Source organism: Adiantum capillus-veneris, chromosome 29, assembly GCF_014529385.1.
Source record: "Adiantum capillus-veneris isolate H3 chromosome 29, ASM1452938v2, whole genome shotgun sequence".
In the NCBI taxonomy this organism is placed as follows: domain Eukaryota; kingdom Viridiplantae; phylum Streptophyta; class Polypodiopsida; order Polypodiales; family Pteridaceae; genus Adiantum; species Adiantum capillus-veneris.
The window spans coordinates 1,104,958-1,116,644 of record NC_140959.1 but is presented as its reverse complement, the minus strand read 5'-3'; the positions used below and the strand labels follow the sequence as shown (position 1 = coordinate 1,116,644).

Here is an 11,687-nt window from a genome sequence, read left to right as displayed (position 1 = left end):
GTACTCCTTGACAGGTTTGTAGAGAACATTGAAAGTAGGTGCTTCTAGTAGTACATGGATGGTTTGTACTGCTTGTTGATAGGCTTCTACCTATCAGTATGTGGTTTGTTGCACTGAGTAGGTGTTGGTAGCTCTATGACAAGGTGGTTTCTAGCAATGTGACATGTGGTTTCTAGCTTTGACTTAGTGGTTTCAAGTAGCAATTAAATTGTTAACAATAGTGCTTGGGAGGTTTGTAGCCGTATATTCTTTTTTTTAATAGCACTACTTGGGAGGTTTCTAGCATTTCTTGGGATGTTTCTAGCACTGCTTAGGAGGTTTCTAGAAGTGCTTTTGTGGTTTGTAGCTTTGCTATGATTTGGTGATTGGACTACCTGGTTTCTAGCATTAGTAATCCTTGACATGTTTGTAGCACTCCACTGGCATTTAATCATTGTGTTGTTTTATAGGTGGAGCTATTTGAAAGGTTCAAGGTTGCATATCTAGACGTTCAAATTCAACAACAATGTTTTGAGTATGTGAAGCCATATTTTGTGTGCAAGCTGAAGGAAAGAATCACACGTTGCTACATTGTGCATGTGCAAATGACCTAATTAAGGGAAGCAATAAATCACATTCGGTAGCATTGTTTTGGCCTACATGGAGTTTCATGTGATTGCACATGTTCAATGTGTGCCCATGATTTACACATTACTTCTTGCAATGATTCTTACCATGCATACAAGAGTACTATAGTTTTATGTGAGTGTGTTTTGTGCCTCAAGTCCATAGATGAAATTTATCACAAGTACAATTGTTTAATGGGCAACTATGTTGATTGTGGCACCAAAAAAACTTGTGTGTTCAATAGAGCTAACTGAGAAGAATTTGAAGATGTCAAAATAGTGGTCAATGTTAATGACGTTACTAGTAGCAATCAAAAAAGGAGAAAAAGAAAATAAAGGATCTTTTGCACAAGAAACTACCCTCCTACAGTGAGCTTCTCCATATGTTTCATACACGCTGGTACAGCTAAAGGTGGTCGGCCCATGGAAGTGCAAGAAGCCCATGCATGGCAGTTTGCAGGTAAATGGCAGGGACATTGAGCAGGTATCTGATGTGGCTAGGGGACAGGTACACAGGGATGGAGCAATCTCTAGTAGAAATTGCAATTGTTTCTTGCTATCACAGGTGATAGGAGCAAATGTTGATATCACAAGGTTGGGAATGAGACAAGGGATGTTGGATACATGTTCTATGAGATTTATGATATGGGATTTTGAGCGAGATGTTTGTAGGGCACTCTATTTGACAGTGTGAAAGACATTTTCTTGAAATTGCTAGTGCTTTGAGGTTACTGAAGGCCCTTTTACACTTGACAAAGATGTGCTCAGACCTTGTGGCCAAATATTGAATGACAGAAATCACATGGTTGAAGGTGGTGGATGCAACTAGTTTGAACCTATGGCAAGGAGGCATGAAGATCAGAAACATAGAGTGGAGAGTTTTTCTATGCTCAAGCCCAATGCGATGGGACTGCTCCACAAAAAGGAGAAAAATTAATGATAAGCTTTAATTTTTTAAGACATGCAGTGGGTGATAGTATGAAGGCAGCGCTGGCCTGGCCATCACAGGCGACTCAAAGCAGCAAGAGGACAGGTGGTGGCGTTTTCTAAAGGAGGCCGCCATCTGCCAGGCATGCTGGATGCAAGGTGCCATGATCTGGTGTGGGGGCTGCATATGGAAAGAGAGGGCCCGCCAGTTTGCACGATAGGTGAAGACTTGCCAATAGGGTGGAGCAAGAGGAAGGAAAGCGGAGAGCAGCACAAATTGGGGAGGGGCCAGCCGCTACAGGGGGCCAAGGGATGCCAAGAGAGCAAGTAGGAGGCTCACCAAGGGGTCCAGAGACGTCAAGAATGAGAGGGAGGAGCTCCTGAGAGCGCTGGAAGGAGGGATAGGCCAGAAGCAAGGGAGAGCCGCCAGATGAGGGTGGGCTGCCAGTACGAGGGAGAGAGAGAGGACGGGCCTCATGCTGCAGTGAAGGAAGCCATGTTGAGAGTCACCAAGGGCTTGATTGGAGGAGGGGCGCCAACCTGAAGGAGTTCAAGGGGCAGCCACGGTGTAGCGTGGGCAATGGAAGGGAGAAGAGAGGTGATCAAGGGCTTCAAGTTTCAAAAGGAGCAGCCAGGGGTAGGATACATGGGAAGGGGTGGCCTTCGATAGTCTGAGAGCTCAAGGGAGCATTCCAGGAAGATGAAGGGCTGTGGTGAAGGTGAGGGATGCAAGAAGCTATTGGAGTCTACCGTGGAAAGCCATACAATGGCTATGAGGCAAATGCTTGGGTTGTATGTCATGAAGTATCTAATGAGGGCTTCTTCTCTTGTTTTTGGAAGGTCTCTGGGGTCATGTGTTGAGACAGATGAGCAGTTTATGCTCTGACATGAACTGAAGAACCACAGAGTGTGTCTCTCCAGAGTTGTAGCCGTCAAATGTGAAGCAGGGAAAGGCCGCTAGTACGGGTTGCCAATAGCCGAGGAAGGGTATCAGGTTGCACCAAGTCATGCAGTTGACAGTCGCCATCATTGTATTTGATTGTGTATATGTGATACATAGTTGGTTTGTGTTTTTTGTCAAGTTTGTCATTGATTTCATTTGCATCTCATCTTTTGCCATATGCACGTGGTAGCAGTTGCTCTGGGACACTGTGTGTGAGAGAGAGGGAGATTGGTGTATTATTATGGGTGCGGTCGAGGCATGTGTGGCCTCTTTATGTGAGCGTGTTCATAGTGGGTGATGGTATAATGTTGGATTAATGGTGCTGAGGTGTTTTTATGTGTGAGTGTGCAGCTAGTGGTGTTCAAAGGCGAGTGTGTGCAATTGCAATTTGCAGCTTGTGTATTGGTGTGTGTGATTCTGCGTGGTTAGGGGTGCTAATCCCTGGGCTATAGAGAGGCAGGTTTGGAGTGTGTTGGGTTCTTTCCCCCTTTCCATCAGTGGTGCCCCCACTAAGGAGCTACTGATTGCTTCTCGGTGAAGTCAAAGACGGTGTTGCGGTGTTACCGGTTTCAAAGAGCAAGTGCTGCTAAGCAAGATGTGGTCGGGTTTTCCAACTTTTACAGGTGTTGAAGATGCAGAAGTGTGGCTGCGAATACTGACTTTTTGAAATTAAACAAATTCATGGAGTGCTTGCATGTGGATGTTCGTGATAAAGTTGAAGTCGATGGACCGGTTCATATGCGGAGGCAGTGGCCTTTGCAAAAGGTCGCACAAAGAAGCTCTTGAAGAAACGTCAAGCGAGGCAAGGCTAGTTCAATTCGATAGTCTCAAAGCAAATTGAAGTGAAGGAGATAAAAGCACAGCCGATGCTAGAGGGTCTGCATATGCAAGTAGAGCCAAAGATATTATGGGTGCAAAGAGACAGGGTTATTCCTATGCCTCGGATGCCAGACAAGAAAGATCCAATTGTTGAAGAGGTGATAATGGTTCCAAGCCAGGGAAATATGTTGGCAGATTTAGCTATGGATGGTCAAATCCCTGGGGAGTGTGTTCATGGCCGACAAGTAGGATTTGTTGATAAGATTGAAGTAGTAGTGATGGACAAGATAAGTGATGGACAAGATTCTATATTCTGAGACAGGGTAAGAGCATGAATCAAGTGGCGGAAGCTCTTTCGATGGAGATAGCACATGGGAGACGGACTCCACTTCCTCAAGGTATGATATTTACGATATTATGCATGTAGATGAGGTGGTCACAGAGAAGCATGAGACAGGTATAGAGATGCCTTCTACGGACCAGGGGGTTGGGCAACCCTCTTTTGCTTCGGGATGATAGGGTGTCAAAGGTTGGTGCCATGTTGTTGATAGATATACTTTTGAAGGTTGCTTTACAAGCAATTTTGCATCGTTTGCAAAGCTTTTTGGATGCAGATTATGGTATAGAGAACCCTCTAGCAAGTAAGAGCATAATGATGTATGGTTCAGATGCTTTGGAGGTGGGTGAACATACTCATTTTGTGTACCAGGAAGGCTTGTGGATCCAGGTTGTTCGAGGTTTATGGTGCTGACAACTACATGCATGGTTGGCTTACAGATTTATAGGTGCAAAGCGGGAATGGTTTGTATATGTTTTACAGATGGGTGGTAATGCTCAAAGACATCAGTTTGACCCAGGAGGGGCCTACACTACGCTTGGGAAATCTCAAGGCTTTCCATTTGATCCGGGAGGTTTATGCAGTTGATAAGATCTCCCTCTCTATCTATCTATACATTTCTACATACTACATATAGCTTCTTATTATGAAATCATATTCTCGCTTCTTATGCAGTTTTTTGATACCTAAACAATGCTATGGTTGAGCATGAATGCTCAATGAGGGGTTGGGAAATGATGGTATAGCTGAAGATGGTCGGCCTATGGAAGTGCAAGAAGCCTATGCATGGCAGTTTGCAAGTAAATGGCAGGGACATTGAGCAGGTATTTGGTGCGTTTGGTGCGGCTAAGGGACAGGTACACAGGGATGGAGCACTCTCTAGTAGAAATTGCAATTGTTTCTTTCTATCACAGGTGATAGGAGCAAATGTTGATATCATAAGGTTGGGAATGAGACAAGGGATGCTGGATACAGGTTCTATGAGATTTATGATATGGGATTTTGAGCGAGATGTTTGTAGGGCACTCTATTTGACAGTGTGCAAGAAATTTTCTTGAAATTGCTAGTGCTTCGAGGCTACTGAAGGCCCTTTTTATACTCGACAAAGATATGCTCAGACCTTTTGGTCGAATATTGAATGACAGAAATGACATGGTCGAAGGTGGTGGATGCGACTAGTTTGAACCTATGGCAAGGAGGCATGAAGATGGGAAGTAGTACATAGAGTGGAGGGTTATGCTATGCTCGAGCCCAATGCGGTGGGAATGCTCCACAAAAAGAAGAAAAACTAATGATAAGCTTTAATTTTTTAAGCCATGCAGTGGGTGATAGTATGAAGGCAGCGCTAGCCTAGCCATCACAGGCGACTCAAAGTAGCAAGAGGACAGGTGGTGGCGTTTTCTAAAGGAGGCCGCCATCTGCCAGGCATGCTGGAGGCAAGGTGCCATCTGGTGCAGGGGCTGGATATGGAAAGAGAGGGGCCCGCCAGTTTGCAGGGTAGGAGAAGACTCGCCAATAGGGTGGAGCAGGAGGAAGGAAGGTGAAGAGCATCACAAATTGAGGAGGGACCAGTCGCTACAGGGGGCCGGGGCATGCCAAAGGCAAGAAGGAGGAGGCTCACCAAGGGGTGCAGAGACGTCAAGAACAAGAGGGAGGAGCTCCTGAGAGAGCTGGAAGGAGGGATAGGCCAGAATCAAGGGAGAGCCGCCAGATGAGGGTGGGCTGCCAGTACGAGAGAGAGAGGGGGGGGGGGGGGGGGGGGGGGGGGGGGGGGGGGGGGGGTGGGGGGGTTGAGAGTCACCAAGGGCTTGATTGGAGGAGGGGCACCGACCTGAAGGAGTTCCAAGGGGCAGCCACGGTCTAGCGTAGGTAGCAGAAGGGAGTAGAGAGGTGATCAAGGGCTTCAAGTTTCAAAAGGAGCAGCCAGGGGTAGGATACATGGGAAGGGGTGGCCTTCGATAGTTTGAGAGCTCAAGGAGCATTCCAGGAAGATGAATGGCTGTGGTGAAGGCGAGGGATGCAAGAAGCTGTTGGAGTCTACCGTGGAAAGCCATACAATGGCTACGAGGCAAATGCTTGAATTATATGTCATGAAGTAGCAAACAAGGGCTTCTTCTCTTGTTTTTGGAAGGTCTCTTGGGTCATGTGTTGAGAGAGATGAGCAGTGTATGCTCTGACGTGAAGTGAAGAACGAAAGAGTGTGTCTCTCCAAAGTTGTAGCCGTTAGATGTGAAGCAGGGGAAGCCCACCAATATGGGTAGCCAATAGCCGAGGAAGGGTATCAGGTTGCACCAAGGCATGCAGTTGACAGTTACCATCATTGTATTTGATTGTGTATATGTGATACATAGTTGGTTTTTGTTTTTTGTCGAGTTTGTCATCAATTTCATCTGCATCTCGTCTTTTGACATATGCCCGTGGTAGCGGTGGCTCCGGGACTGTGTGTGTGTGAGAGAGAGGGAGAGAGGGAGATTGGTGTACTATTCTGGGTGTGGTCGAGGCTTGTGTGGCCCTACGATGTGAGCATGTTCACAGTGGGTGATGGTATGATGTTGGATTAGTGGTGCTAAGGTGTTTATGTGTGAGTGTGCAGCTAGTGGTGTTCAAAGGCGAGTGTGTGCAATTGCAGTTTGCAGGTTGTGTATTGGTGTGTGTGATTCTGTGTGGTTAGGGGTGCCGGTTAATCCCTAGGCTATAGAGAGGCAGGTTTGGAGTGTGTTGGGTTCTTTCCCTCTTCCCCCTTTCCAACACCTTTGAAAGTTCATTAAACACAATTTCATTTATAGATGGAAAGCTAAACAATTTAAGGAGTCTGTTCAATGATTTTTGGCATACATATGTTTCCATCATTGACTTTGCCAAGAATTACACTTTTAAAGAGAAATCAAGTTGAGTCCATGCATTGGCACTCCTTCCAGGTCACAATTTTGGTGCATATAAACCACTTCAAGGTGAATGTTGTGGTGAAAAATGTTTTTTATTTCTATATATCTAATGACAAAAGCATGATACATTGTTTGTTCAACATTGATAACTGCTGCATCAAAAATGGTTAAAAGAACAAGGATTGGCAACAAAGTATCATTGGGTGTGGTCAGATGGAGCATCATCCCAATTCAAGGCAAAGCGACCATTTTACTTTATTCCACAGCAATTCACAGGTACTAAAATGCTATGGAACTTCTCTTGTTTAGGTCATGTCAAGGGAGAACATGATGGAGTAGGTGCAGTTATTAAGAGAGCATTGAAAGAGGAGTAGCTCAAGGTAGATGGTGTACTTGTGAAATATGCAAGAGATGTCATGACCTTTCTAGGTACTCAGGTTCAAATGGAGAAGGTAGGGTTTTTTTGGAGATCAAAGAAGGGGATGTAGACCATAACATCAGGTGGGATTGCGAAGCTATTCCTCATTCTTGCTCCATTCATATTGTTATTGGATATGATTCTTGCAATGCCCAGGCGCTTAGGTTTAGATGGCTAGAATGCTTCTGCACTTGGTGCTTGTAGGGGGTCTAGAGAAGATGCAAAAACAAGACTTATGTTGGAAGTTGGATGCATCACATTATTTTCCCCATTGATCCATTATGACTTGATGATAAGAGGATGCTGATGAGCCCTTGTACACATGCCATCATGATGCCTTTGAGTGATGCTCTCAGAGTTGAAGCTCAATTGAAGACATCTTTGTAGTCAATGCATAACGAGAATGCTGAAGAGGATGCTGATGAGCCCTTGTACACATGCCATCATGATGCCTTTGAGTGATGCTCTCAGAGTTGAATCTCAATTGAAGACATCTTTGTAGTCAATGCATAACGAGACAATGATGAAGGTTGAGAGTTTTACATTCTCAAGTGCATTGGGTCAAAACAGAGGGCCAAAAGGCACATGCAAGATGGATGGGGATATACTATTGATAGGGGGTGCTATTTTGTAATGGGATGTGCTGGAGTAGTTGATGGAAAAACATACACTCTCCTCTAGTAAAAGCCACTTGCTCTTTTGTACTCACATCTTGTGAGAGCCATCAAAATTACTATGGAAGAAGTGGAGAGTTGCAATAGTCTATAAAGGATGTCATTATAAGTTTATGAGGATGTATGTAATAGCATGCCGATAGATCTTTAGCTACACGATAGAGTGGCTGTTGAGGAGGATGAGTGTTGAAAAACATGGACAAGATATTTAAATTCATTCATAATAATGTATTAAATTTGGTTGTTGCCTCTTCTCTTCTCACACAATCTCGTTGTTTCTCAAACATATACGTTGTTTCTTCTCCGAACCCTCCCCCTTCTTCTTGTGTAGTCTACTTGGGAGCAAGAAGCCAAATTCCTTCATCATTCTGCCACACTGTCTATAGGTTTCAATTGGTTTCTACCATATCCAAAATGGTTTCTATTGGTTCCTACCATGGCAGTGGTAGAAGTTAGATTTCTACCATGTCCAAAATTCCATAGTATGGCTCCTAGACTAGTTTCCACCAAGTCAATGGTTTTCACCCTTTTCGTTTGCTTTTAGGCAGCTCATAATTTTTTCTTCTAGCAATTAGATTTCTACCATGTCCAAAATAGTTTTTGTTGGTTCCTACGATTGCAGTGGTAGAAAAAATGTCGTGATAAGGTTCCTATACTAGTTTCTACTAGGTTAATGGTTTTTACCCTTTCCTTCACTGCTTTATACCACTCGGGTATTGTGGTTTCTAGCAGATTTTCTTGTGCTTTCTACTTGTCCCAAGCTTATGGTTTCTCATCCCAAGGATCATTTCTAGCAGGTCCAAGGTGGCTTGAACCAATCCAGAATGGTTTCTATCACTCTGTGGGAGGTTTCTACCAATAAAAGTGTGATTTCTATGTAAAAACACCTAAAAAAGAAGAAAGCAACAAACCTTCTAGTAAGCTACAATGGTTTCCCTCAAAAATGTCACAAACATGATGTAAAAATTTTCATATTAAAAGGGTGATTCCCATCATTACATTAATTAATTAGTTGAGTTTACAACATGTTTTAATTTGTTGGAGTTTGAAAGATGAGTTTACAAAAGGTCTTTTATTTTTGCTTAGGTTTTGATTTTTTACTTTATCATGAGTGTTTGTAATTAATCTTTGCTTTCTCTTTCTTTTGAACCTCTACTTCCTGCTCCCACCTTAGATGCTCAGATATTTCCCTCTCCACTCTCTCCCTCTCTAGCCGTTCCTTCTCATGCCTCTTAGATTCTAGGTCGCCTCCATTTCCCTCTCCTCCAACTTGAGAGCAAGAAGCCAAGTTCCTTAATTGTTCTCACGCACACTTTGTATCCGCTATCATCAATGATAAGAGTTTTGTCGGGCCTAAAATGTGGATTTTTTCTCCAAAATACCTTCAAGTCTCTGAAGAAAAAAAGCTTATTGTGCATCAGCCCAAGACACACTTGTGCAATTTGGCTTTGACATAACACTTGATAGACAAGGCCGCTATGATTTAAAGACACTATCTAGAGTTCCTTTCACTTTAGGGGTCATGCAACTGCTCCATATAAACACATCAAAAAATCTAATGCACCAATCCCAGAACCTATGGCTGTCTTTGCGACAATACACTTCTCAGGAGCGGTGGCTACATGTGTAATTTACCATTTCTCCTGCATATGCAAGAGGCTTTTCACCAAAGTGGGTCTCTACAATGGTAACCAATAGGCCATTCAAATCAAGTATGAGGGCTCGCTTATTGTATTCCTTCAGCTTTGGCACCATATTGGGTGCGGTGGTAGAGGATACCACTCAACAAAATGACATCCCTAGAGGGATGTATGTTATCAAAGTACTCTTTAATCTTCCTCATGCACATTATCAAATGCTCTAGGAACTTCTTGGACTCAAGTCTCTATCTTTTGAGCCTCTTGGCCTTTCTAATTTTCCACACCTTGAGAATTTTTTGGGAAACAATGCAAGTTTCTTCTCCTTTGTAATGGCATGTTTACGAGCATCATTTCTTGCATAATTTAGTGTTTACACCTTCACCAGTATGGAAAAACTGAATAATCACATGATCTACGTGTTATGAACAACCAAAATGCCCAACTATTTAGAATAAATTTTAAATACCAATTTAAGAACACTTGAGTCAAACAAAGGAAATGGACAAAAAGCAATATTCAATTCCAAAAGGTAGTAGGTGCTACATTGGAATTACAAGAGGCGTTTTAGTTTCACACTGGCATACAAAAACTATGTATTGATATCACAACATGTACTTTATGCTCACATGCTAATGCACACTATGCTTATAGGGCCTTTGAGTTGCACATCTATGCATATTTTTGTGTACTGAGATTCTACAAGCATTTCATGCTCATGAGGAAAGCTTTTTACGAAAGTCCCCTCTTCCTTCATAAACCTGTATTCTTTTTTTAAATTTTCATTTTTAAACCCCTCTTGTACATGTAATTCTATAACTCTTTGGAATATAAAAAAAACTCTGGGTGAACTCACATGCTACACTTACATATTTTTAAGTGGACCCCCCAGGTTATCCATCTCCACATCTGCCCCTCCCTTTGTTTGAGATCTTCTTCGGTGACTATTTTTGTGTGTCCTGTTTCCATGCCCCGTCTCTTCTTTTGGGGCTCTACATGGACAAAAAAGATAGCAATAAGTACATAATGCAATTTGTAAAGTTCTAGGGTTTAGGAAGTGTGGACTACGAGTAGTACCACTATGCTACACTTGATCAGTGTGCTTCTTCTTGCAAGACAAAAATCTCTAGAGAGTCACATCAATGGGATATTCTTGGACCTTTGTACATGATGTTTGCTATGTTGAATTCTCATTGACAACAACATCCAAATCTTTCTCACCAACGTCTAGTGATGACTTCTCAGCCATCTCCACATATGGCCTCTCCCTTTCATTGGGATGAGATTGGGATCTCCTTCTTTAGTGACTGTTTTTGCATCTCCCACTTCCAAGCGTTGTCTCTTATGTTTTGGCTTTGTATGGACAAAAAGACAGCAGTAAGTACATAATATAGTTTGAAAAGCTCTAGGATTTAGAAAGGGTGGAGTACTAGTAGTACCATTATGCTTCACTTGATTAGTGCACTTATTTTTGGAGGACAATAATCTCTAGAGAATCACATCAATGGGAGACTCTTGGTTCTTCTCACATGATGCGTGCTGTCATGACTTCTCAATGCCATCGATGATAGCATCCAAATATTTCTCACCAACCTCCATGTTGCTCTTACCGAAGCCATCACTAGTTGCTAGGCTTGATGCTTCATTGGCGCTCAAACCTTGCATTAAAGACTACTTGGGGTGCCACTGGGACTCACACCTTGCACTTTGGGAATTCTTTGGGTGTCATGAAAACTCTTGAATGTTGTGTACCAAAAACCTTTTGTGATGACCCTACTTGTGAGCCTTCAAGAACACCTACACAAGAGACATATAAGACTTGCAACATTGTATTGGTGGTTTCCACCACTACATTGGGTGTTTCACCATTGTATTGGTGGTTTTCACCACCCAAGACTGACGTACCCACTGAAAAATCTTAAACCCAGCTACTTTTTACAAGTTTCCATAGGTTCCACCAAGTCAATGTTTTTTACCCTTGACTTTACTGGTTTAAAGTGCATCCACTTATGGTTTCTAGCATGTCTGCTTGGCCTTTCTACCCATCCTAGGGGTATGGTTTCTACCCATCCCGAGAATCATTTCTTGCATGTCCAAGGTGGCTTCCACTAGTGCCAGGATGGTTTCTACCAGTCAAGGGTTTAATATTTATGCAATCACGTTAAAATCTCTTGTGATCAAGATGTGTTATTATCATATTGACGTGATCACAAGTTATGTAATCACTTCCAAGCCGGTTGGTGGAAACCTAGAAACCAACAGAAAATTTGTTGTTACTTTACAGGCCTGTCACAAAAAACAATTAAAGCCTAGCGGTCCCACAAGGAAAAACAAAATCCCAACGGGCCCGCAAAAGAATAAATAAGCACGTGCTTGGGCCCAAAAAAAACATCATTTGTGAGAGCATCATAGAGAGAGAGAGAGAGAGAGAGAGAGAGAGAG

The 11,687-nt window shown here is 43.0% G+C and overlaps 2 pseudogenes across 1 annotated transcript; one reads left to right on the top strand and one right to left on the bottom strand.

Annotated features, from left to right (window-relative positions):
* Window positions 1-1,718: 1,718 nt before the first annotated feature.
* Window positions 1,719-5,365, top strand: LOC147418641 (uncharacterized; annotated as a pseudogene). Its single transcript, XR_015187166.1, has 2 exons — window positions 1,719-4,214; window positions 4,307-5,365. The product of XR_015187166.1 is annotated as an uncharacterized LOC147418641 (transcript).
* A 4,964-nt stretch (window positions 5,366-10,329) lies between these two features.
* Window positions 10,330-11,687, bottom strand: part of LOC147418640 (uncharacterized) — a 99,899-nt pseudogene continuing 98,541 nt past the window's right edge.